Consider the following 25535-nt stretch of genomic DNA (forward strand, 5'->3'; position numbering starts at 1 on the left):
CCTGCCTCCGGCGGGGCTTGGCCGGTCCGCAGACTGCGTGCTCTTCTCTGGACTTTCTCGGTCTCTTTGTTCTGCGAACGGCCGGCAGTGTGTTCGGGCCGGTAAATTTACTCTCCCTCTTTTGGTCTCCCACAGTTCAAGTTGGCAACTCACAGAAGCTCCCTCAGATTGTCCTCAGGGCACTCAGGCCCGGACCCTACCCCAAGCAATGCGGCCTAAGACTTCCCGGGACGGATCTCCGTCCGTAGCTCTTTTGTCTCACTTTTTATCTTTTATATTTTGTCCTACCTCCTTTCGAAGACAATGGGCTGCTTTTCTGGGCGCCTGATGACCTCAGCTAGCGATCAGAAGTTGTTTTGCGAAGTTTGCTCTGCATTCAGTTATTCTTTTGATGAATTTGTAGGAGAGAAAGTGGTCTCCCCGTCCTACTCCTCTGCCATCTTGGCTCCTCCCCTGTGTTGTTCATTATTAATTGACTCGTCTTTATTTCTTCTAGGTCCTTGTAAAACATTTGTTGCATCTTCTCAGTCCTTGTCTCTAGTCCATTTATCTGTAACTCCATTTTGTTTTCAACATTTTGGGTCATCTTTACTATCATTATTCTGAATTGTTTCTCAAGTAGACTCCCTATCTTCTCCTCTTTGGTTTGGTAGGTTTTTATTTTGTTCCTTCACCAGCTGGATATTTCTCTGCCATTCCATCTTGTTTAGATTGCAGTGTTTGGGATACCCTTTCTGCAGACTGGAAGTTCATGGTTCCTCTTAATTGTGGAGTCTGCTCCCTGTAGGTGGGGTTGGACTAGTAGCTTGTTAAGGTTTCCTGTTTGGGGGGGCTTGCATCTGTGTTCTTGTGGGTGGAGCTGGATTGCTTCTCTCTGGAGTGCAATGAAGTGTCCAGTAGTGAGTTTTGGGTAGTCTATGGGTTTGGCATGACCTTGGGAAGCCCTTATTTTAATGTTCAGGGTTGTACTCCTATTTTCCTGGAGAATTAGCGTGGTGTGTCTTGCACTGGAACTTGTTGGCTCTTGGTTGGGGGTTGGTTTCAGTGTAGGTATGGAGACTTTTGGGTGAACTCTTGTCTATTAAAATTCCCTGGAGTCATGAGTTCTCTAATGTTCTAAAGTTTGGAGTTAAGCCTCCTGCCTCTGGCTTTGGTCCTTCTCTTACAGTAACCTCAGAAGATAAAACCCCTAGGTGAAACAACTCCCCATAGCCAGGAACACCCAGAGAGATTCACAGAGTTACATAAAGAGAAGAGGGAAGAGGGAGATAGAGGTGACCAGGAGAAGCAAAGGGGGAATCAAAAGGGGAGAGAGCAATTTAGCCAGTACAAATCCCTAAGTGCTCTCCACAGCCCAGAACACTCAGAGAGATTCACAGAGTTATGTAGAGAAGAGAAGAGGGAGGAAGGAGATGGAGGTGACGTAGAGGAGAAAAGGGAGAGTCAAAAGGGGAGAGAGCAATCAAGCTGGTAATCAAATCTTTAAGTGAAAATGGATACTGAAGATTAGATTCTTAAAGGCACAAAATTAATAACAAATATCAAAAAGCAAAGAATAAAAATCTAGAATAGAGGTTAGATTCTCAAAAAGACAATATAAAATATACAAAACAAAATCACAAAAACTAAAAAAAAATATGGAATTTGTTGTAATAAAAACAGGGTTTCTTTTGAAAGGTAATAGCAGGCCATAAAAATGAAAGTTAAAGGAGTAGTAAAGAACTAAAATTTCTCTTTAAATTAAAAAGTGATAATAGTAAAAAACATATCTAGGAATAAAAACGTATCTGGAGCTGTTGTGGGCAGTGTGGTGCCAGTTTAGTGTCAGATAGTCCCTTGTTCTGGCTTGTAATTCTTCTCAAGGTCTGTAGGTGTCCCTCAAATGCACAGTCTCAGTAGTAATTGCAGGGTTTTCATCTGTTGCACTTGTCACTTCCAGAGAGGTTCCTCTTTCATTGTCTATTTTGGCTTCCTCTATTTGCAAGTCTCTTCAACATCTAATTTCCGCCCTGACACAAGGTGGCAAAGGTGACCACTTACTTAGGCTCACTGGTTCTGTTGTGTTTTGGGGAGGGAGGGAAACTGCAAACAAACCACTGGTGTGTGTGGGGTGCTCAAAGTGGATGGACCACACTGGGCTTGCTGCAGCCCAAGGCAGCGTGTACTTAGTAAGTACACACTGCTTACTTAGTAAGGTCCACACTGCTCAGGCTCCAGGGTGTTCTTCAAGGGCACTGTCCCAAGTGGGCCCTGCGTTTCGTGCACTTCCCAGGTCTAAGCCATTCGGGTTCTTGGTGCTCAGCAGGGGCCACGGACCCAGATAGGCTGTGCGTTTTTGTGCCCTTCCCAGGTCTGAGCAGCTCAGGCGACCAGGTGCTTGGTGAACGCACTGACCCTGGGGAGCTGCGCATCTTACTCACCTCCGTGGTCCCAGACACTCGGTTTCCTGGGTGTGCTGTGACAGCACAGTTCCAGGTGTGCTGTGTGTCTCCTCTGGGGATTGATCTCAGGCTGTGACACTCCTGGCAGATGTCAACTGTTCAGGATCCCAGGAAGACATCGTTGACATCCAGGAGCCTGCTCACAGTTTGGTGGAATATGAGGTCTCTGAGGCCGAGATTTCAGCAGCCCCTTGCCTTCCAGCTCTGGTGGTCACACACCTGCCTCTCTGACTCTGGGGAGGGAGGGCCCTGTATGGCACCCGGCTTGCTCTCCTTTGGCATTCGCTCAATCCTTTTATCTGTGACCCACCTGGGGTCACTGTGTGGCGTTAGAGCCTTTGCGGGAAAGGCTTTTTTTTTTTTTTGTCTCTCTGGCGATCCCATGGTTTGGGTTGCTATCTCACATTATCTCTGTCAGATTGTTCTCAGGGCATTCAGGCCCAGTCCTCACCCTAAGGACTGAAGATGCAGCCCGTGCCTCCCTGCCCAGCCCCCACTCACTGGTGGCAGCCCTGAGCATCTGTGCCGCCTCTCTGTCTCTGCTTGTAGTTGTGGTTAGATGCGTACTCTGTGGGGTTTTCTTCCTCCCAGTTATGTTGCCCTCTGAGATTTCAAAGCTCCTCACAGACCTGTGAGAGAGTTTCCTACTGTGTAGAAACTTCTCCTTACTGATTCCCTCCCCAGGACAAGTCCCTGTCCCTAAATCTTTTGTCTCTGTTTTTGTCTCTTATATTTTGTCCTACCTCCTTTCAAAAAGATTGGCCTACCTTTCTGGGTGCCTGGTGTCCTCTGCCAGTGTTCAGAAGTTGTTTTGTGGAAGTTGTTCACCATTCAAATGATCTTTTGATTAACTTGTGAGGGAGAAAGTGGTCTCCCTGTCCTATTTCTTTGCCATCTTGGGACCATTCCCCTGAATGTTGAATTTTGTAATCTGCTTTTTCTGCATCTATTTAGATAATCATGTGGCTTTAATCTTTCTTTTGTTTGTATGGTGTATCATATTGATTGACTTGCAAATGGTAAGTCATTCTTTGTCCCTGAGTTAAATCCAACTTGATCACAGTATATAGTCCTTTTTATATGTTATTGGATTCAGTTTGCTAATATTTTGTTGAGGATTTTTACATCTATATTCTTCAAAAGTATTGACCTGTAATTTTAATTTTTTGTAGTGTCTTTTCTCTGGTCCTGGTATTAGGGTAATGGTGGCCTCAGAATAACTTGGGAGTATTCCATCCTCTTCAGTTGTTTGAAATAGTTTGAAAAGTATAAACATTAATTCTTTATATTAATATGTTTTGTGTTGTTGACTCTAGCTAAAGTTTTAATAACTTTCTTTTAAAATCTTTTCCAAGAACCACATCTTAGTTTTATCTCTCTTTTCTATAGTTTTTTAGTCTCTATTTATTTATGTTCATGAAAAATTTTTTTATTACTACTAATTTTCATTTTATTTAATTTGTCTTTGCCTAATTCTTTTAGCTGTAAGGTTAAATTCTTCTTTTTCAGTCATTTTTATAATTTTTTTTATTGTAGGAAAATTGCTTTACAATGTTATGTTGGTTTCTGCTGTACAACAGTTTGTATCAGTGCTAACAATACATATCTCACCTGCCTCTTGAGCCTCCATTCTGTTCTGCCACCTACCCCTCTAGGTTATCACAGAAAGCCAGGCTGGGCTTCCCCTGTTATACAACAACTTCTCACCAGCTATTTGTTTTACACATAGTAGTATATATATGTCAATGCTACTTTCTCCATTCATCCCACTCTCTTCTTCCGCCAGTGTGTCCACAAGTCCATTCTTGACATCTGCTTCTCCATTCCTTCCCTGCAAATATGTTCGTCAATATCATTTTTTAGATACCACATATATATATACATTAATACACGATAGTTATTTTTGTCTTTCTGACTTCACTCTAACAGACTGAAGGCTCATCTGCCTCACTAGAACTGGCTCAAATTCATTCTTTTGTATGGCTATGTAATATTCCATTATATATATGTACCACATCTTCTTTATCCATTAATTTGTAGATGGCCATCTAGGTTGTTTCCATGTCCTGGCTATTGTAAATAGTGCTGCAATAAACATTGTTGTACATGTGTCTTTTAAAATTGTGAATTTCTCAAGGTATATACTCAGCAGTGCGATTGCTGAGTCATATGGTAGATTTATTCCTGTTTTTTTAAGGAATCTCCAAACTGCTCTCAGTAATGGCTGTATCAGTTTACATTCCCACCAACAGTGTAAGAGGGTTCCCTTTCTCCACATTCTTTCATTTCTTTTGGTGATGGTAGATATTTTTGATGATGGCCATTCTGGCTAGTGTGACTTAATTAAGCAGAAGAAAGAATCTGTGAACTTGTAAATATACCTCTTTCTGGTCAGAGGGGAAAATAGAAACAGGAATGAAAATGAATGAAGAAAGCCTACAGGATTGTGGGACACCATTATGAGAGTCGCTTGGACAACAAGGACATCAAAGCAGTCAATCCTAAAGGAAATCAACCATGAATAATCATTGGAAGGACTGATGCTGAAGCTGAAGCTCCAAAAACTTGGCCACCTGTTGCAAAGAGCCAACTCACTGGAAAAGACCCTAATGCTGCTAAGGATTGAAGACAGGAGGAGAAGGGGATAATAGAGGATGAGATGGTTGGATGGTATCACCAACTCAATGGACATGAGTTTGAGCAAATTCTGGGAGATGGTGAAGGACAGGGACGCCTGGTATGCTACAGTCCATGGGGTCATAAAGAGTCAGACATGACTGAGTGACTGAACAACAAATTATGAGAGCAAATGTACTCATTAAGGTAGTCCCAGGAGATGAAGAAAGAAGCAGAAAGCTTATTTAAAAAAAATAATGCTTGAAAATTCCCAAATCTGGAGAGAGATATGGACACCCATCATCAATCTCAAAGCTCCTTAAACAGACTCAACTCAAAGAGATCGTCAAAAAGACATCTTCACTCAAAGAGATATTCACCAAGACATAATATAATAAATTCTCAAAAATAAAAAATAAAGTGAGAATTTTTAAAGCAGTGAGAGAAAAAGTCTTCATATACAAGGGATATTCAGTAAAACTATCAGCCGATTTCCCTGTAGAAACCTTGAAGGCCAGAAGACAGTGGGATGATATATTCAAAGTGTTGAAAGTTAATAAAAAGAATGCCAACTTAGAATACTTTACCTAAGTTGTTCTTCAGAAATAAAAGAAAGAAAAGGCCCTTCTTAGACAAACAAAAGCTAAGGGAGTTCATCACCATTAGAAAAGCAACCCAAATATAGCAGAAGGAAGGCTATAATAAAGATTAGGGTAGAAATGAACAGAATACAAGGACAATTGAATCAATTAAACAAAGAGTTGGCTTAAGAGGTACAAACTACTATGTATAAAATAAATAAGATACATAGATATATTGTACAGCACAGGGAGTACAGCCAATATTTTATAATATCTTTAAATAGAGAATAATCTATAAAAATACCAAATCACTCTTGTACAAGTTAAAAACCTTTCCTCTAAGATCAGGATCAAGATAAAGATGCCTACTCTTATTAATTGTATCCCCCATAGTATTGGAAGTCCTAGACACAACAATTAGGGGGAAAAAAAGAAAGAAATAAAAGACATCCAAATCAGAAAGGAAAAAGTAAAACTACCTATATTTTCAAGTTATATAATTTTCTATATAGAAAAACCTAAAGACTCCCCAAAACTTTTATAACTATGAAATTCAGTAAAGTTACAGGATACAAAATCAACATATAGAAATCAGTTGCATTTCTATACACTAACAATAAACTATCTCAGAAAAATTAAGAAAGCAATACAATTTAAAATAACATTTAAAAAAACAGGAATAAATTAAACCAAGGATGTGGAAGATCTACATACTGAAAAAACTACGATGTTGTGAAAAAAATTGAAGACATAAATAAATGGAAATATATCCTATGTTCTTGAATTGGAAGTATTTACCTTGTTAAAATGTCCTACTACTCAAGGCAATCTACAGATTCAATCGGATCCTTATCAAAATTCCAATGACATTTTTCACAGAAATACAAAATTCTATCCTAAAATTTGAATGGAATCACTGTGTTGTGCTTAGTCGCTCAGTTGTGTATGACTCTTTGCAAACCCATGCACCATAGCCCACCAGGCTCCCCTGTCCTTGGGGATTCTCCAGGCAAGAATACTGGAGTGGGTTGCCATGCCCTCCTCCAGGGGATCTTCCCAACCCTGGGATCAGGTCTCCTGCATTACAGGTAGATTCTTTACCGTCTGAGCCACCAGGGAAACCCATGGAACCACTAAGGACTCTAACTAAAGCAATCTTGAGCAATGAATCCAAAGAAATGCACAAGACACATTATTATTATTTAAAGTGTTTAAAGACAGAGAGATATTGAAAGCAGCAAGAGAGAAACAACTCATACAAACAAGAGAGTCTCAATAAGAATATCAGCCTATTTCTCAGTAGAAACCTTGAAACTAAGAGCACAGTAGGATGATACTGGAATAAAAATATTGTCAACTGTGAAGTCTGTATCTGGCAAAAATGTCCTGCCAAAATAAGGGAGAAATTAAGACACTCACAGATAAACAAATGCTGAATGAGTTTGTTACCACTAGACCTACCATGCAAGCAATGCTAAAGGTAATCCTTAAGTTTAAACTGAAAGGAAATTGGACAGTAATTCAAGGCTAAAGGAAAAACTGTCTGGTAAAGACAAACACATGGGAAATTATAAAATCTAGTATTATTGTAATTTTGGTTTGTTACTTCACTTTTTATTTTCCATGTGATTTAAAAGATATATGTATAAAAAGTAATTATTAATCTATGTTATATGACACTTAATGTATAAGGATGTAATCTGTAACATCAATAACAGGAAGTTGTAGACAGACATGTAGGAGCAAATTTTTGTATCCTTTTGAAGTGAAATTGGAAAGCATAGTTGAAAGTGAAAAAAGTGAAAGTGAAAGCATAATTTCAAATTGGATTGTTTTAAGTGTAAGATATCATAAAACATCCTTATGGTTATGCAAAAGCAGATATCTATAGAAAAAGTGCGCTAAAATATTGAGAAAGGAATCAAAATGTCTCACAAGGAGAACAAAAAATAGCTAACACAAAAGGCGGCATTAGAGAAAATGAGGGAATAAGTATGTTATATGATAACATTTCACAAACTGGCAGAAGTTAAGTCCTTACTTATAAGTAATTACTTTAAATATAACAGCTTAAACTCTAAACAAAAGATAAATATTTGCACAATGTATTTTTAAAATTAATTTATTTTAACTGGAGGCTAATTACAATATTGTAGTGGTTTTTGCCACACACTGACACGAATCAGCCTTGGGTGTACATGCGTTCCTCCATCCCGAAGCCCCCCTCCCACCTCCCTCCCCATTCCATCCTACAGGGTTGTCCCAGTGTGCCGGCTTTCAGTACCCTGTTTCATGAATCGAATTTGGACTGGTGATTTATTTCACATATGGTAATATATATGTTTCAATGCTATTCTGTCAAATCATCCCACCCTCACCTTCTCCCACACAATCCAAAAGTCTGTTCTTTATATCTGTGTCTCTTTGGCTGTCTCGTATATAGGGTCATCATTACCATCTTTCTAAATTCCATATATATGCATTAATATACTGTATTGGTGTTTTTCTGACTTACTTCATTCTGTATAATAGGCTCCAGTTTCATCCACTTCATTAGAACTGTTGCAAATGCATTCTTTTTAATAGCTGAGTAATATTCCATTATGTATATGTACCACAGTTTTCTTATCCATTCATCTTCCAATGGACATCTAGGTTGCTTCCATGTCCTAGCTAAGGTAAACAGTGCTTCAGTGAACTTTGGGTACACATGTCTCTTTCAGTTCTGGTTTCCTCCATATGTATGCCCAGCAGTGGGATTGCTGGGTCATATGGCAGTTCTATTTCCAGTTTTTTAAGGAATCTCCACAATGTCCTCCATAGTGGCTTACTAGTTTGCATTCCCACCAACAGTATAAGAGGGTTCCCTTTTCTCTGCACCCTCTCCAGCAATTATTGTTTGTAGACATTTTGATTGCAGCCATTCTGACCAGCATGAGATGGTACTTCATTGTGGTTTTGATTTGCATTTCTCTGATAATAAGTGATCAGTTCAGTAGCTCAGTCATGTCTGACTCTTTGTGACCCCATGGGCTGCAGCAGGGCAGGGCTCCCTGTCCCTCACCAACTCCTAGAGTTTACTCAAACTCATGTCCATTGAATCAGTGATGCCATCTAACCAACCCATCCTCTGTTGTCCCTTTCTCCTCCCACCTTCAATCTTTCCCAGCACCAAGGTCTTTTCCAATGAGTCAGTTCTTTGCATCAGGTGGCCAAAGTATTGGAATTTCAGCTTCAGCATCAGTACTTCCAATGAATATTCAGGACTGATTTCCTTCAGGATGGACTGGTTGGATCTCCTTGCAGTCCAAGGGACTCTCAAGAGTCTTCTCCAGCACCACAGTTCAAAAGCATCAATTCTTCTGTGCTCAGCTTTCTTTATAGTCCAACTCTCACATCCATACATGACTACTGGAAAAGAACCATAGCTTTGGCTAGACAGACCTTTGTTGGCAAAGTAATTTCTCTGCTTTTAACAAAATGTCATAATGAGTGATGTTGAACATCTTTTCATGTGCTTGTTAGCCATCTGTATGTCTTCTTTGGAGAAATGTCTGTTTAGTTCTTTGGTCCATATTTTTATTGGGTCGTTTATTTTTCTGGTATTGAGCTGCATGAGCTGCTTGTATATTTTTGGGATTAATTCTTTGTCAGTTGCTTCATTTGCTGTTATTTTCTCTCATTCTGAAGGCTGTCTTTTCACCTTGCTTATAGTTTCCTTCATTGTGCAAAAGCTTTTAAGTTTAATTAGGTCCCATTTGTTTATTTTTGCTTTTATTTCCATTTACTCTGGGAGGTGGGTCAAATGATGCAGCTCTGCTGTTTACAAGAAATTCACTTTAGAGCTGATGACACAAATAGTTTAAAGTAAAAATATAGAAAAATTTATTCTATGCAAATAGTAAACAAAAGAGTGTTGTGTGGCTAAAATATTAGACAAAATAGATTTGAAATGCCAAAAAAAATGGTTCCAATAGATGAAGGACAGTCTATATTGATAAAGGCTTAAAACAGCAAGAAGCTATAACAATTATAAACATTTATGCACCTAATGACAGACCTCCAAAATTGAAGCTAAAATTGACATAATTGAAAGAGAAAATAGATAGTTCTGCAATAGTAGTTAAAATTTTCAACACCCCACTTTCAGCAATGGATCAATCAACCATAGAGAAATAAGTAGAAAAAAAAAACAGATTTGAAAACACCCTAAATGGACTAGACTTAACATATAAGAGTTAGAGAGTAAAGGCAAAACATGTACCCTTCTCATGTTCACATAGGACATTCTCCAAGATATGCTGTATGCCAGGTCACAAAACAATTCTCAGTAGATTTTTAAAAATAGATGGCATACAAGTAATTTTCTCTAACCAAAATGGAACAAAGAAATCAATAACAGAAGGAGTACTCCAAAATGCATAGAAATTTTGGGGCAAAAAGCCCCAAAATGCATAGAAATTAAACAACATAATCTTAATTAATGAATTGACCAAAAAAGAAATCATGAGGGAAATTAGAAGATACTTGGAAGTAGATGAAAATGGAAACACAACATACAAAAACTTATGGGATGAAGCAAAAGTAGTGCTCAGAGGGAAATTTATAGTGATAAATGCATATAATTACTAGGAAGAAAGATCTTAAATCAATAACCTAACTTTACACCATAAGACACAAATAGAAGATCAAATGAAACCCAAAATTACCTGAAAAGAAAATAATAAACATTACAGTGGGAATGAATGAAACAATAGAACACAAAGAGAAAATTGATAGAAAAAGAGTTGGTTCTTTGAAAATATCAATGAAATTTACAAAATCTAGCAGGAATGAAAAAGAATAAAATAAAGACACAGTCATTAAAATTATAAACTTAAGTGGAGACTTCACTAGTGACTTTACAGAAATAAGTTATAAGAAAATACAAGATTAGATACCTAGAAGAAATGAAAAAAATTCCTTGAAATATACAAATGATCTAAACTGAAGAAACAGCATGAAAAGACCTATAATTATTCAGGAGATTGAATCCATAATTAAAAACTTCTAAATAAAGAAAAATCCTAGACTTGATGTCTTCATCAGTCAATTCTACTGCATATTTAAAGAATTAACACAAATCATTCTCTAACTCTTATAAAAAAGTGGAAGAGGAAAAACTTCTAATTCATTCTAAAAGACAAGAATTACTCTGATACCAGATAAAGATATAATAAAAGAAAATTTCATATCCTTATGAATATAAATTTTAAAATCCTAAAATAATATTAGCAAATTGAGGTATCACTTCTCACCAGTCAGAATAGCCATCATAAAAATGTCTGCAAATAATAAATGTTGAAGAGGGCGTGGAGAAAAGGGAAAGCTTGTACACTGTTGGTGGGTATATGAATTGGTATAGCCACTATGGAAAACAGTATGAGATTCCTTAAAAAACTTAAAGTAAACTTACATGATCAAGCAATCCCACTCCTAGGAGTATACCTAGAGAAGACAAAAACCCTAATTTGAAAAGATACATGTCAAGAAATTGTAGCAACCTAAGTGTCTGTCAACAGGTGAAAGGATAAAAGATGTGGTATATAAATAGATATATAGGTATACATACATACATATGTATACATACACACAATGGAATATTACTCACCCATAAAAAGATTGAAATATTGTCATACGCAGCAATTTTATGGACCTACATATTATCATACTGAATGAAGTAAGTCTTACAAAGGCAAATACTATGTGATGTCACTTATATGTGAAAACTGAAAAATAATACAAATGAACTTAGTTACAAAACAGAAACAGACTCACAGACATAGAAAACAAACATGGTTACCAAAGGGAAAAAGAAGGGAATGATAGTTAGGAGTATAGGATTAACAGATACACACCACTATAAATAGCTAAACAACAAGGGTTTACTGTATAGCACAGGGAATTATGTTCAGTATCTTGTAATTACCTATAATATTCAATAACTTATAATTACCTATCTTATATTACATACCTATATAGCTATATAGATAGATACATACATACAGAATCACTTTGCTATACATCTGAAACTAATACAATATTGTAAAGCAACTATACTTTAAAAAATTTATTTAATTTTTAGTTGAAGGAAAATTGCTTTACAGAATTTTTCTGTTTTCTCTCAAACCTCAACATGAATGAGCCATAGGTAAACATATATCCCCTCTCTTTTGAACCTCCCTCCCATCTCCCTCCTCATCCCACCCCTTTAGGTTGATACAGAGCCCCTGTTAGAGTTTCTAGAGCCATAAAGCAAATTCCTGTTGGCTATCTATTTTACATATGGTAATGCAAGTTTCCATGTTAATCTCTCCATAAGTCTCACCCTCTCCTCCCTCCTCCACATGTCCGTAAGTCTATTCCGTATGTCTGTTTCTCCATTGCTACCCCATAAATAAATTCTTCAGTACCATTTTTCTAGATTCTGTATATATGCATTCAGTCAGTTCAGTTCAGTTCAGTCTCTCAGTCGTGTCCGACTCTTTGCGACCCCATGAATTGCAGCACACCAGGCCTCCCTGTCCATCACCAACTCCCGAAATTTACTCAAACTCACGTCCATCGAGTCGGTGATTCCATCCAGCCATCTCATCCTCTGTCGACCCCTTCTCCTCCTGTCCCCAATCCCTCCCAGCATCAGGGTCTTGTCCAATGAGTCAACTCTTCGCATGAGGTGGCCAAAGTATTGGAGTTCAGCCTCAGCATCAGTCCTTCCAATGAACACCCAGGACGGATCTCCTTTAGGATGGACTGGTTGGATCTCCTCACAGTTCAAGGGACTCTCAAGAGTCTTCTCCAACACCATAGTTCAAAAGAATCAATTCCCAAAGTCTGTTCTGTACATCTGTGTCTCTTTTTCTGTTTTGCATATTGGGTTATCGTTACCATCTTTTTAAATTCCATATATATGCGTTAGTATACTATATTGGTCTTTATTTTTCTGGCTTACTTCACTCTGTATAATGGGCTCCAGTTTCATCCATCTGTGGGAGAAGGCGAGGGTGGGATGTTCTGAGAGAATAGCATTGAAACAAGTATACTATCAAGGGTGAAACAGACCACCAGCCCAGGGTATATGCATGAGACAAGTGCTCAGGGCTGGTGCACTGGGAAGACCCAGAGGGATGGGATGGGGAGGGAGGTGGGAGGGGGGATCGGGATGGGGAATACATGTAAATCCATGGCTGATTCATGTCAATGTATGGCAAAAACCACTACAATAATTAAAGTAATTAGCCATCAAATAATAAAAATAAATGGAAAAAACAAAACAAAAGCATCAATTCTTCGGAATTCAGCTTTCTTTATAGTCCAACTCTCACATCCATACATGACTACTGGAAAAACCATAGCCTTGACCAGACAGACCTTTGCTGACAAAGTAATGTCTCTGCTTTTTAATATGCTACCTAGGTTGGTCATAACTTTCCTTCCAAGGAATAAGCGTCTTTTAATTTCATGGCGGCATTCACTATCTGCAGTGATTTTGGAGTCCCCCAAAATAAAGTCTGACACTGCTTCCACTGTTTTCCCATCTATTCCCCATGAAGTGATGGGACCGGATGCCATGATCTTAGTTTTCTGAATGTTGAGCTTTAAGCCGACTTTTTCACTCTCTTCTTTCATTTTCATCAAGAGGCTTTTTAGTTCCTCTTCACTTTCTGCCATAAGGGTGGTGTCATCTGCATATCTGAGATTACTGATATTTCTCCCAGCAATCTTGATTCTAGCTTGTGCTTCCTCCAGCCCAGCATTTCTCATGATGTACTCTGCATATAAGTTAAATAAGCAGGGTGACAATAGACAGCCTTGACCTACTCCTTTTCCTATTTGGAACCAGTCTGTTGTTCCATGTCCAGTTCTGACTGTTGCTTCCTGACCTGCATACAGGTTTCTCAACAGGCGGCTCAGGTGGTCTGGTATGCCCATCTCTTTCAGAATTTCCCACAGTTTGTTGTGATCCATAGTCAAAGGCTTTGGCATAGTCAATAAAGCAGAAATAGATGTTTTTCTGGAGCTCTCTTGCTTTTTCAATTATCCACAGGATGTTGGCAATTTGATCTCTGGCTCCTCTGCCTTTTCTAAAACCAGCTTGAACATCTGGAAGTTCACGGTTCATGTATTGCTGAAGCCTGGCTTGGAGAATTTTGAGCATTACTTTACTAGCATGTGAGATGAGTGCAATTGTGCAGTAGTTTGAGCATTCTTTGGGGTTGCCTTTCTTTGGGATTGGAATGAAAACGGACCTTTTCCAGTCCTGTGGCCACTGCTGAGTTTTCCAAATTTGCTGGCATATTGAGTGCAGCACTTTCACAGCATCATCTTTCAGGATTTGAAATGGCTCAACTGGAATCCGTCACCTCCACTAGCTTTGTTCATAGTGATGCTTCCTAAAGCCCACCTGACTTCACATTCCAGGATATCTGGCTCTAGGTGAGTGATCACACCATCATGATTATCTGGGTCATGAAGATCTTTTTTGTACAGTTCTTCTGTGTATTCTTGCCACCTCTTCTTAATATATTCTGCTTCTGCTAGGTCCCTACAATTTCTGTCCTTTATCGAACCCATCTTTGCATGAAATGTTCCCTTGGCATCTCTAATTTTCTTGAAGAGATCTCTAGTCTTTCCCATTCTGTTGTTTTCTTCTCTTTCTTTGCATTGATCACTGAGGAAGGCTTTCTTATCTCTCCTTGCTATTCTTTGGAACTCTGCATTCAGATGGGAATATCTTTCCTTTTCTCCTTTGCTTTTCCTTCTCTTCTTTTCACAGCTATTTGTAAGACCTCCTCAGACAACCATTTTGCCTTTCTTCATTTCTTTTCCATGGCGATGGTCTTGATATGCATTAGAATGTGATATTTATCTTTCTCTTTCTGACATACTTCACTCTGTATAATAGGCTCTAGGCTCATCCACTTCATTAGAACTGACTCAAATGCATTCCTTTTTGTGGCTTAGTAATGTTCCATTGTGTATATGTATCACAACTTTATCCATTCATCTGTTGATGGGCATCTAGGGTGCTTCCATGCTCTAGCTATTGTAAATAGTGCTGCAGTGAACAATGAAATACATGTGTCTTTTTCAATTTTGGTTCCCTCAGGGTATATGTCTAGGAGTGGGATTGCTGAGTCATATAGTAGTTTTTTGCCCAGGTTTTTAAGGAATCTCCATACTGCCTTCCATAGTGGCTGTATCAATTTACATTCCCACCGACAGTGCAAGAGTGTTCCCTTTTCTTCACACCCTCTCCAGCACTTATTGTTTGTAGACTTTTTGGTGATGGCCATTCTGACCAGTGTGTGGTGATATCTCATTGTAGTTTTGATTTACATTTTTCTAATAATGAGTGATATTAAGCATATTTTCATGAGTTAGCCATCTATATGTCTTCTTTGGAGAAATGTCTGTTGAGGTCTTTTCCCCACTTTTTGATTGGGTTGTTTGTTTTTCTGGTATTGAGTTGTATGAACTGCTTGTTCATTTTGGAAATTAATCCTTTGTCAGTTGTTTCATTTGCTATTATTTTCACCCATTCTGAGGGCTGTCTTTTCACCTTGCTTATAGTTTCTTTATCTTTGCAAAAGCTTTTAAGTTTAATCAGGTCCCATTTGTTTACTTTTGTTTTTATTTCCATTACTCTATGGAGGTAGGTCATAGAGGATTTTGCTTTGATTTGTCTCATTGAATGTTCTGCCTATGTTTTCCTCTAAGAGTTTTATAGTTTCTGGTCTTACATTTATATCTTTAATCCATTTTGAGTTTATCTTTGTGTATGGTGTTAGGAAGTGTTCTAATTTCATTCTTTTACATGTAGCTGTCCAGTTTTCCCAGCACCCCTCACCATTTATTGAAGAGGCTGTCTTTGCCACATTGTATATTTTTGCCTCCTTTGTCAAAAATAAGTTGCCAGGTACCCAAAGCTGCATGGGTTTATTTCTGGGCTTTCTATCTTGTTCCATTGGTCTATATTTCTGTTTTGGTGCCAGTACCATACTGTCTTGATGACTGTAGCTTTGTAGTATAATCTGAAATCAGGAAGGTTGATTCCTCCAGCTCCATTCTTCTTTCTCAAGACTGCTTTGGCTATTCGGGATCTTTTGTGTTTCTATATGAACTGTGAAATTTTTTGTTCTAGCTCTGTGAAAAAATGCCATTGGTAGTTCAATGAGGATCACATTGAATCTGTATATTGCATTTGGTAGTACAGACATTTTCACAATATTGATTCTTCCTACCCATGAACATGGAATATATCTCTATCTGTTTATGTCATCTTTGGTTTCTTTCATCAGTGTGTCTTATAATTGTGTGTGTAGAGTTTTTTTGCCTCCTTAGGTAAGTTTATTCCTAGATATATTATTCTATTTGTTGCAGTGGTGAATGGGATTGCTTCCTTAATTTCTGTTTCTGATTTTTCATTGTTAGTATATAGAAATGCAAGTGATTTCTATATACTAACAATGTATATAGAAATGCACGAATCCTTGCATCCCTGACATAAACCCAACTTGATCATGGTATATGAGTTTTTTCATGTGTTGCTGAATTCTGTTTACTAAAATTTTGTTGAGAAATTTTGCATCTATGTTCATCAGTGATATTGGCCTGTAATTTTCTTTTCTGTGTGTTGTCTTTGTCTGGTTTTGGTATCAGGGTAATTGTGGCCTCGTAGAATGAGTTTGGAAGTGTTCCTTCCTCTGCAATTTTTAAAAGAGTTTTAGAAGGATAGGCATTGATTCTTCTCTAAACGTTTGCTAGAATTCTCCTGTGAAGTCATCTTGTCCTGGGCTGTTTTTTGGGAGATTGTTTTTATCACAACTTCAATTTCAGTGCTTGCAATTGGGTTGTTCATAATTTCCATTTCTTCCTGGTTCACTCTTAGAAGAATTTTTATGAATCTATCCATCTCTTCCAGGTTACCCATTTTATTGCCATGTAATTGTTCATAATAGTCTCTTGTAATCCTTTGTATTTCTGCATTGTCTGTTGTAACCTCTCCTTTTTTATTTCTAATTTTGTTGATTTGATTCTTTTCTCTTTTTTTCTTGATGAGTCTGGCTAAAGGTTTGTGAATTCTGTTTATCTTCTCAAAGAACCAGCTTTTAGCTTTATTAATCTTCACTATTGTTTCATTTCTTTTTCATTTATTTCTGCTCTGATCATTATGTTTTCTTTCCTTTTGCTAATTTTGGTGGGGTTTTTTTTTTTTTTTTCAGTTGTTTTAGGTATAAAGTTAGGTTGTCTATTCGATGGTTTTCTAGTTTCTTGATGGAGGATTGTATTGCTATAAACTTCCCTCTTAGAACTGCTTTTGCTATGTGCCATAAATTTTGAGTTGTCATGTTTTAATTGTCAATTGTTTCTAGAAAATTTTTTATTTCCCATTTGATTTCTTCAGTAACCTGCTGGTTATTTAGAAGTGTAGTGTTTAATCTCCATGTGTTTGTGCTTTTTACAGTTTTTTTTTTTCTTGTAATTGATATCTAGTCTCATAGTGTTGTGGTCCAAGAAGTTGCTTGGTATGATTTCAATTTTCTTAAATTTACTGAGTTTTGATTTGTGACCCAAGATATGGTCTCTCCTGGAGAATGTTCCATGTGCATTTGAGAAGAAGGTGTATTTTTCTGCATTTGGATGGCATGTCCTGAAGATATCAATGAAATCCATCTCATCTAGTGTATCACTTAAGACTTATGTTTCCTTATTAATTTTCTGTTTTGATGATCTGTCCATTGGTGTGAGTGAGGTGTTAAAGTCTCCTATTATTATTGTGTTACTGTCAGTTTCTCCTTTTATGTCTGTTGGTGTTTGTCTTTTGTATTGAGGCTCTCCTATGTTGGGTGCATCAGTTCAGTTCAGTTCAGTCACTCAGTCACTCAGACTCTTTGTGACCCCATGGACTGCAGCACACCAGCCTTCCCTGTCCATTGTAACTCTTGGAGTTCACTCAAAATCATGTCCATTGAGTTGGTGAAGCCATCCAACCATCTCATCCTCTGTCATCCCCTTCTCCTCCCACCTTCAGTCTTTCCCAGCATCAGGGTCTGGTTGCATAGATATTTGTAATTGCTATGCCTTCCTCTTGGATTGACCCCTTGATCATTATGTAGTATCCTTCCTTATCTTTTGTATTATTCTTTATTTTAAGATCTATTTTGTCTGATATGAGGATTGCTACTCCAGCTTTCTTTTGCTTCCCATTTGCATGGAATATAGTTTTCCATCCTCACACTTTCAATCTATATGTGTCTTGAGGTCTGAAGTGGGTCTTCTGGACAGCATATATATGGGTCTTGTTGTATCCATTCAGCCAGTCTGTGTCTTTTGGTTGGAGCATTTAATCCATTTACATTTAAAGTAATTATTGATATATATGTTCCTATTGTCATTTTCTTAATTATTTGGGGTTTTATTTTGTAGATCTTTTTCTTCTCTTGTATTTCTTGACTATATAAGTCCCTTTAACATTTGTTGTAAATCTGGTTTGGTGTTATTGAATTCTCTTAACTTTTGCTTGTCTGAAAATCTTTTTATTTCTCCATCAATTTTGAAAGACATCTTTGCCAGGTACAGTAATCTTGGTTGTAGATTTTTCCCTTTCAGTGCTTCAAATATATTCTGCCATTTCTTTCTGGCCTAGAGTTTCTGCTGAAAGATCAGCTGGTAAGTGTATGGGGTTTTCCTTGTATGGTACTTGTTTCTTTTCCCTTGCTGCTTTTAATATTCTTTCTTTGTCTTTAATCTTTGTTAGTTTGATTAGTATGTGTCTTGGCATGTTTCTCCCTGGCTTTAACCTGTACGGGACTCTTTGCACCTCTTGAAATGATTGACTATTTCCTTTTTCATGTTGGGGAAACTTCAACTCTAATCTCTTCAAAAATTTTCTCATACCCTTTCTTTATCTCTTCTTCTTCTGGGATCCCTATAATTTGAATGTTGGTGCTTTTGATATTGTCTCAGAGGTCTCTGAGACTATCTTCAGTTCTTTTCATTTTTTTTTTTTTTTACTTTATTCTTCTCTTCAGAAGTTATTTCCACCATTTTATCTTCCAGCTCACTGACTCATTCTTCTGCTTCAGATATTCTGCCATTGATTCCTTCTAGAGTATTTTTAATTTCAGTAATTGTGTTTGTCTCTGTATGTTTATTCTTTAAATCTTCTAGGTCTTTGTTAATTGATTGTCACATTTTCTCCATTCTGTTTTCAAAGTTTTTGATAATCTTTACTATCATTATTCTGAATTCCTTTTCAGGTAATTTGCATTTCCTCTTCATTTATTTGGACTTCTGTGTTTCTAGTTTGTTCCTTCTTTGTGTAGTATCTCTCTGCCTTTTTATTTTATTTTTTTTAACTTATTGTGTTTGAGGTCTCCTTTTCCCAGGCTTCAAGGATGAATTCATTCTTCCTTTTGTTTTCTGCCCCCCTAAGGTCGGTGCAGTGGTTTGTGTAAGCTTTGTATAGGGTGAGATTTGTGCGGAGTTTCGTTGTTTTTTCTCCTCTGATTGGTGAGGCTGAGAGAGGTGGTAATCCTGTATTCTAATGATTGGGCTTGTAGTTTTGTTTTGTTTGTTGTTTACATGAGGCATCATTCACAGGGTGCGACTGGTGGTTTAGGTGATGCCGGGTCTTGTAATCAAGTGGTTTCCTTTGTGGGAGTTCTCACTATTTGATGCTCCTTAGGGTTAGTTTTCGGGTAGTCTAGGGTCATGGAGTCAGTGCTCCCACTCCGAAGACTCAGGGCTTGATCTGTTGTCAGGAATGAAGATTCCACAAGTGGTTTGTTATGGCATTAAGTGAGATTAAAACAAGTACCCCAAAACAAGAAACCAAAGATGAACTCCAGACAAATGGCAGTTACAAATCAGGCAAATAATAATTAAGATAATGGAATAGACAGATATACATATACACCCATCAGTTCAGTCGGGTTCAGTTCAATCACTCAGTCATATCCGACTCTTTGCGACCCCATGAATCGAAGCATGCCAGGCCTCCCTATCCATCACCAACTCCAAGAATTTACTCAAACTCATGTCCATCGAGTCGGTGATGCCATCCAGCCATCTCATCCTCTCTCATCCCCTTCTCCTCCTGTCCCCAATCCCTCCCAGCATCAGGGTCTTTTCCAACAAGTCAACTCTTCGCATGAGGTGGCCAAAGTATTGGAGTTCAGCCTCAGCATAATTCCTGCCAATGAACACCCAGGATGGATCTCCTTTAGGATGTACCGGTTGGATCTCCTTGCAGTTCAAGGGACTCTCAAGGGTCTTCTCCAACACCACAGATCAAAAAGATCAATTTTTTGGTGCTCAGCTTTCATCACAGTCCAGCTCTCACATCTATACATGACCACTGGAAAAACCATAGCCTTGACCAGACAGATCTTTGTTGGCAAAGTAATGTCTCTGCTTTTTAATATGCTGTCTAGCTTGGTCATAACTTTCCTTCCAAGGAATAAGCATCTTTTAATTTCATGGCTGCAATCAACATCTTCAGTGATTTTGGAGCCCCCCAAAATAAAGTCTGACACTGTTTGCACTGTTTCCCATCTATTTCCCAGGAAGTGATGGGACCAGATGCCATGATCTGAATGCTGAGCTTTAAGCCAACTTTTTCACTCTCCTCTTTCACTTTCATCAAGAGGCTTTTTAGTTCCTCTTCACTCTCTGCCATAAGGGTGGTGTCATCTGCATATCTGAGGTTATTGATATTTCTCCCAGCAATCTTGATTCCAGCTTGTGCTTCTCCCAGCCCACCGTTTCTCATGATATACTCTGCATATAAGTTAAATAAGCAGGGTGACAATATACAGCCTTGACCTACTCCTTTTCCTATTTGGAACCAGTCTGTTGTTCCATGTCCAGTTCTAACTGTTGCTTCCTGATCTGCATATAGGTTTCTCAACAGGCAGGTCAGGTGGTCTGGTATGCCCATCTCTTTCAGAATTTTCCACAGTTTTTTTGTGATCCACACAGTCAAAGACTTTGGCATAGTCAATAAAGCAGAAATAGATGTTTTCCAGGAACTCTCTTACTTTTTCGATGATCCACAGGATGTTGGCAATTTGATCTCTGGTTCCTCTGCCTTTTCTAACCAGACTGAACATCTGGAAGTTCACGGTTCACGTATTGCTGAAGCCTGGCTTGTAGAATTTTTGTTTGTTTGTTTTTTTCATTTATTTTTATTAGTTAGAGGCTAATTACTTCATAACATTTAAGGGGATTTGCCATACATTGACATGAATCAGCCATGGAGTTACATGTATTCCCCATCCCGATCCCCCCTCCCACCTAAACAGATCACCAGCCCAGGTTGGATGCATGAGACAAGTGCTCGGGCCTGGTGCACTGGGAAGACCCAGAGGAATCGGGTGGAGAGGGAGGTGGGAGGGGGGTGGCTTGGAGAATTTTGAGCATTACGTTACTAGCATGTGAGATAAGTGCAATTGTGCAGTAGTTTGAGCATTCTTTGGGGTTGCCTTTCTTTGGGATTGAAATGAAATCGGACCTTTTCCAGTCCTGTGGCCACTGCTGAGTTCTCCAAATTTGCTGGCATATTGCATGCAGCACTTTCACAGCATCATCTTTCAGGATTTGAAATGGCTCAACTGGAATCCATCACCTTCACTAGCTTTGTTAGTAGTGATGCTTTCTAAGGCCCACCTGACTTCACATTCCAGGAAGTCTGGTTCTAGGTTACTGATCACACCATCATGATCATCTGGGTCGTGAAGATCTTTTTTTGTACAGTCTTTCTGTGTATTCTTGCCACCTCTTCTTAATATCTTCTGCTTCTGTTAGGTCCCTACAATTTCTGTCCTTTATCAAACCCATCTTTGCATGAAATGTTTCCTTGGTATCTCTAATTTTCTTGAAGAGATCTCTAGTCTTTCCCATTCTATTGTTTTCCTCTCTTTCTTTAAATTGATCACTGAGGAAGTCTTTCTTATCTCTCCCTGCTCTTCTTTGGAGCTCTGCCTTCAAATGGGAATACCTTTCCTTTTCTCCTTTGCTTTTTCCCTTCTCTTTTTTTCACAGCTATTTGTAAGGCCTCCTCAGACAACCATTTTCCTTTTTGCATTTCTTTTCCATGAGGATGGTCTTGATCCCTGTCTCCTGTACAATGTCATGAACCTCCGCCCATAGTTCAACAGGCACTCTGTCTATCAGATCTAGTCCCTTAGATCTATTTCTCACTTCCACTGTATAGTCATAAGGGATTTGATTTATAAGCAAAGTCAAAACAGTCCAACAAAAATAAAGTACAATAGACTGACCCAGCAAACAAAGGAAACCAAACATTCTATCTTCCAGTTAAGAAGAAAACTAAGTAAAGCACAAACTGGAAAACAAAACTAAAGCAAGGTGTCAAGTGGGGAATAAAGAAATTAAAACAAAACTAACACATAGGTTGAGAGGAAAGGAAAGATAGAAAAGAAAGAAAGAATCAATATGCAAAGTTAAATAGAGTTAGATAAAGAAGACCTATATGCATTAAAGATTAACTGCATTTGGAAAAGAAATGTAGGAAAAGCAAACAAAGGAATAAATGTAGAAAAAATAATAATAGGTTTAAAAAAATTAAAATTAAAAACGAGAAAAAAAGGGGGGGGGGAAGAATCAAAAAAAGAAAAAAAAAAAAAAAAAAAGGAAAACTCCACAGAACTGGGAAAGATTGAAGACAGGAGAAGAGGATGAGAAAGAATGAGATGGTTCGATGGCATCACCAACTCAAAGATTCTTTCCAGAGAGATGAGAAGGGAGAAAATTGGTTACCAAGAATGTTTAATAGGGGCCCTGCCATGAGCCACAGAGATTAGGCACCATCATTACTAAAGATCCTAAAATGCATAATTCACTTGGAGATTCTTTGACCCTTGGAGCTCAATTTTTACATGATATTTAGGTCTGAAGGTACCTAGGGAGGATAGAAGGCATTTATCATACCTTTCTCAAAGCCAGGGAAGGTATGTTAATAGGCCAAAGCTTTTGAGGAGGTTATAGAAACTTCAGATAAGGAATTCAAAATTTCTAGCATCCTGCAGCATTTCAAAGCCCTTCCATTGCTGACTTGGATTTTCATTGCTTGAAGATGAGCTCAACCCTCCTTTGCAATCATTGCTGGTAAAGCAGATACCCAGTGAAAAACTATGGTGGAGGTTGGCATGCTAGTCTGCAAAACTGTTTTGGTTCAATGGGTCTATCATTTCTTTGAACATTCAGAAAGGAAGATCCTCAGCACGTTTCTAAACTGAAGGAAACCCCCTTTGAGACCATGAAATTGTGGGAGATCATGAATGAAATTGACCTTCTGACTCTCTAGGAGGGCTCTGCCCACCCTGACTTGCAAATTTTGAGCTGTTAAACACCACCTTCTGAAGTCTAGAAACCCTGCCCCTTACCCTCAATCCCCACCTAAACCAATTTGCCTGCCATTTGTTTTCTGACTGACTCTGCCTACCACCTCTCAGTAATCAAATTCTCTCTCTTCACTGGCAATTGAATAGGGGTAGCCTCATGAAATAATCACTAGACAGGTCACCTCCAAATCACAACTAAGGGAGATTGCATTGAAAGAATATCATCCTTTGCCCACAAATCTGATGGCCAAGGGAACCACTGGCCCACCCAAGATGTGTGCAGCCAATACCCAAATCTCTGAAATTGGGAATTGCTGCAAACTCTTCCAAAGAGATTTGGCCATTCCTGGGCCTTGTCACATCACCTTGGGGCAATTGCTTATATGTAACTCTAGTGGTTAATCATAACTCTAAAAATAATATTTTCTAGCTTTATCAGATATGGAAATGCAAGTTACCATCATTATAGGCAACCATCCAAATTTAAAAGGGGTACCTCTTTTAAACTGCAGAGTGAAAGTTAAAGTGTTAGTCACTCGGTTGTGTCCAACTCTTTATGACCCTGTGCCCCTAGCCCACCAGTATCCTCTGTCCATGGAATTCTCCAGGCAAGAATACTGGAGTGAGTAGCCATTGCCTTCTCCAGGGATGTTTCTGACTCAAGATCAAACCCAGATCTCTTCCATCACAGGCAGATTCTTATAGTCTGAGCCATCAGGCAGGGTAAATGTGGGTAAAACTATCCATGGCAAACAGATTCCACTAGATGTCACTATTGGAAAAATTATTTTTTTAAATAGCTGCCCATCTTGGCGGCTCCTCTGGCTTTGGGTTTTCCTATTGTAGGCATAAAGGCTATTTCATGCCAGGTGCAACACTGGAACAAATCAAAGTCCCTGGCTCTACTAATCTTATTTGCAAAATGAGAGCCCATGGGACTGTCTCTGCCAGTAAAGGTGGTGAACATGACACAAAATCCCATGACAAGACACTGTTGGCTTTCTACCTGTTTGTCAAGATTTACTAAAAGAAGGAAGTGGTTATTTCCACTATTTCTCCTTTCAGTAGTTCTATTTGGTCTATTTGGTAACATTATCAAGGATACATTGCACTCTAAATAATGGCACCTTCCAGTTATATTGTGGTCCAAACTCATAGGCACAGCACTTTATGTATTTTTATTTTGCCAATTTCCCCACAGGTTTTCCCTAATAAAATCATACCCCAGCGAACAATAGTTACATAGGAGATTCCCCTATACACTAGGTACCTCCTTGTTTCTGTAAACCAAGAACATCAAGCAAAATGGTCAATATTTATCTCTATCTTAATAGCACTTGCCATAGCTATAAGAGTTGGCAGAATTGGCAGAGCAGCAGTCTTTGTCCATCACATTTCAGTTGAATTTTCAGATCATATTTAAAAGCTTGTCAAAACACCACCCATTTTACAACTAGTCCATTGGTGGCCAGACAGTAAAGAATCTGCCTGGAATGCAGGACATCTGGGTTCAGTCCCTGGGTTGGGAAGAGCCCCTGGAGAAAGGAATAGCTTCCCACTCCAGTATGCTTATCTGGAGAATCCCATGGACAGACGAGCCTGGTGGGCTACACTTTATGAGGTCACAAAGAGTCAGAATGACTGAGCAACAGAGCACACATGCCATTAGTCTCTAGGCCAAATGTTAATGAATAGCAGATTGGCTCTTGTTTTTCGCTAGCCAGGGAAGGAGGGGTTTGTGCTATTCAGGATACCTTCTGTTGTATGTGCATGAATAACTCTGAACATGTACAGACAGACCAAGTTTTGAGGAATGACAAGAGGTAAAGATCTTTCATAATATAACCAACATCTTTCAGCAGATTTCTTTAATTCAGATATGATGGGTTTTGTCCCACAAGGTAGGGTGCCTTGTGAACTGAGTGCATGCCAAACCCTCATAATATCCCTAATAGAAGTCCTACTAGTTGTCACCTTTGTCAACATTTACTTTCGGTGGTTAAGTCAAGCTGTTCCATTCACCTTTAACATCTCCAAAACCTAGGGGGCAAGCATTATCCATTCTGACTCCCCATTCGAATTGTCAGTGATGTTGAACCACAGGGTCAACTGTACCGTAAATTTTAAAACTTAGTTTTTTCCTGCTGCCTCAACATCTCCACCAGTAGGCTGTGAGCATCCTGCCCAGGTGAGTAGATGTGATAGGGTTGGCCCTTGCCATAAGTTCCTTCTTGTCATCCTCTGGCTGTGACCTACTGACATTGAAACACACCAGTGAAACCCTCTGGCTCTTTTTGCTTGTATAGTCCCAATAAAAGCACTTGCTCACAGGTTCCCTCTCTCTCATGCAGCTTGTTGAATCTGCACCTGCATGAATATAGCTAACTGCCCGTGCTCCCCCTTGTGGCCGCACCTGATTGACCACCACTTTAAAGAATACAGAAGAGGAAACTGGTTTAAGATAGCAACAGAGGAAGACCCTGAACACA

This window comes from Dama dama, chromosome 20 (genome assembly GCF_033118175.1).
Source record: "Dama dama isolate Ldn47 chromosome 20, ASM3311817v1, whole genome shotgun sequence".
Taxonomy (NCBI): domain Eukaryota; kingdom Metazoa; phylum Chordata; class Mammalia; order Artiodactyla; family Cervidae; genus Dama; species Dama dama.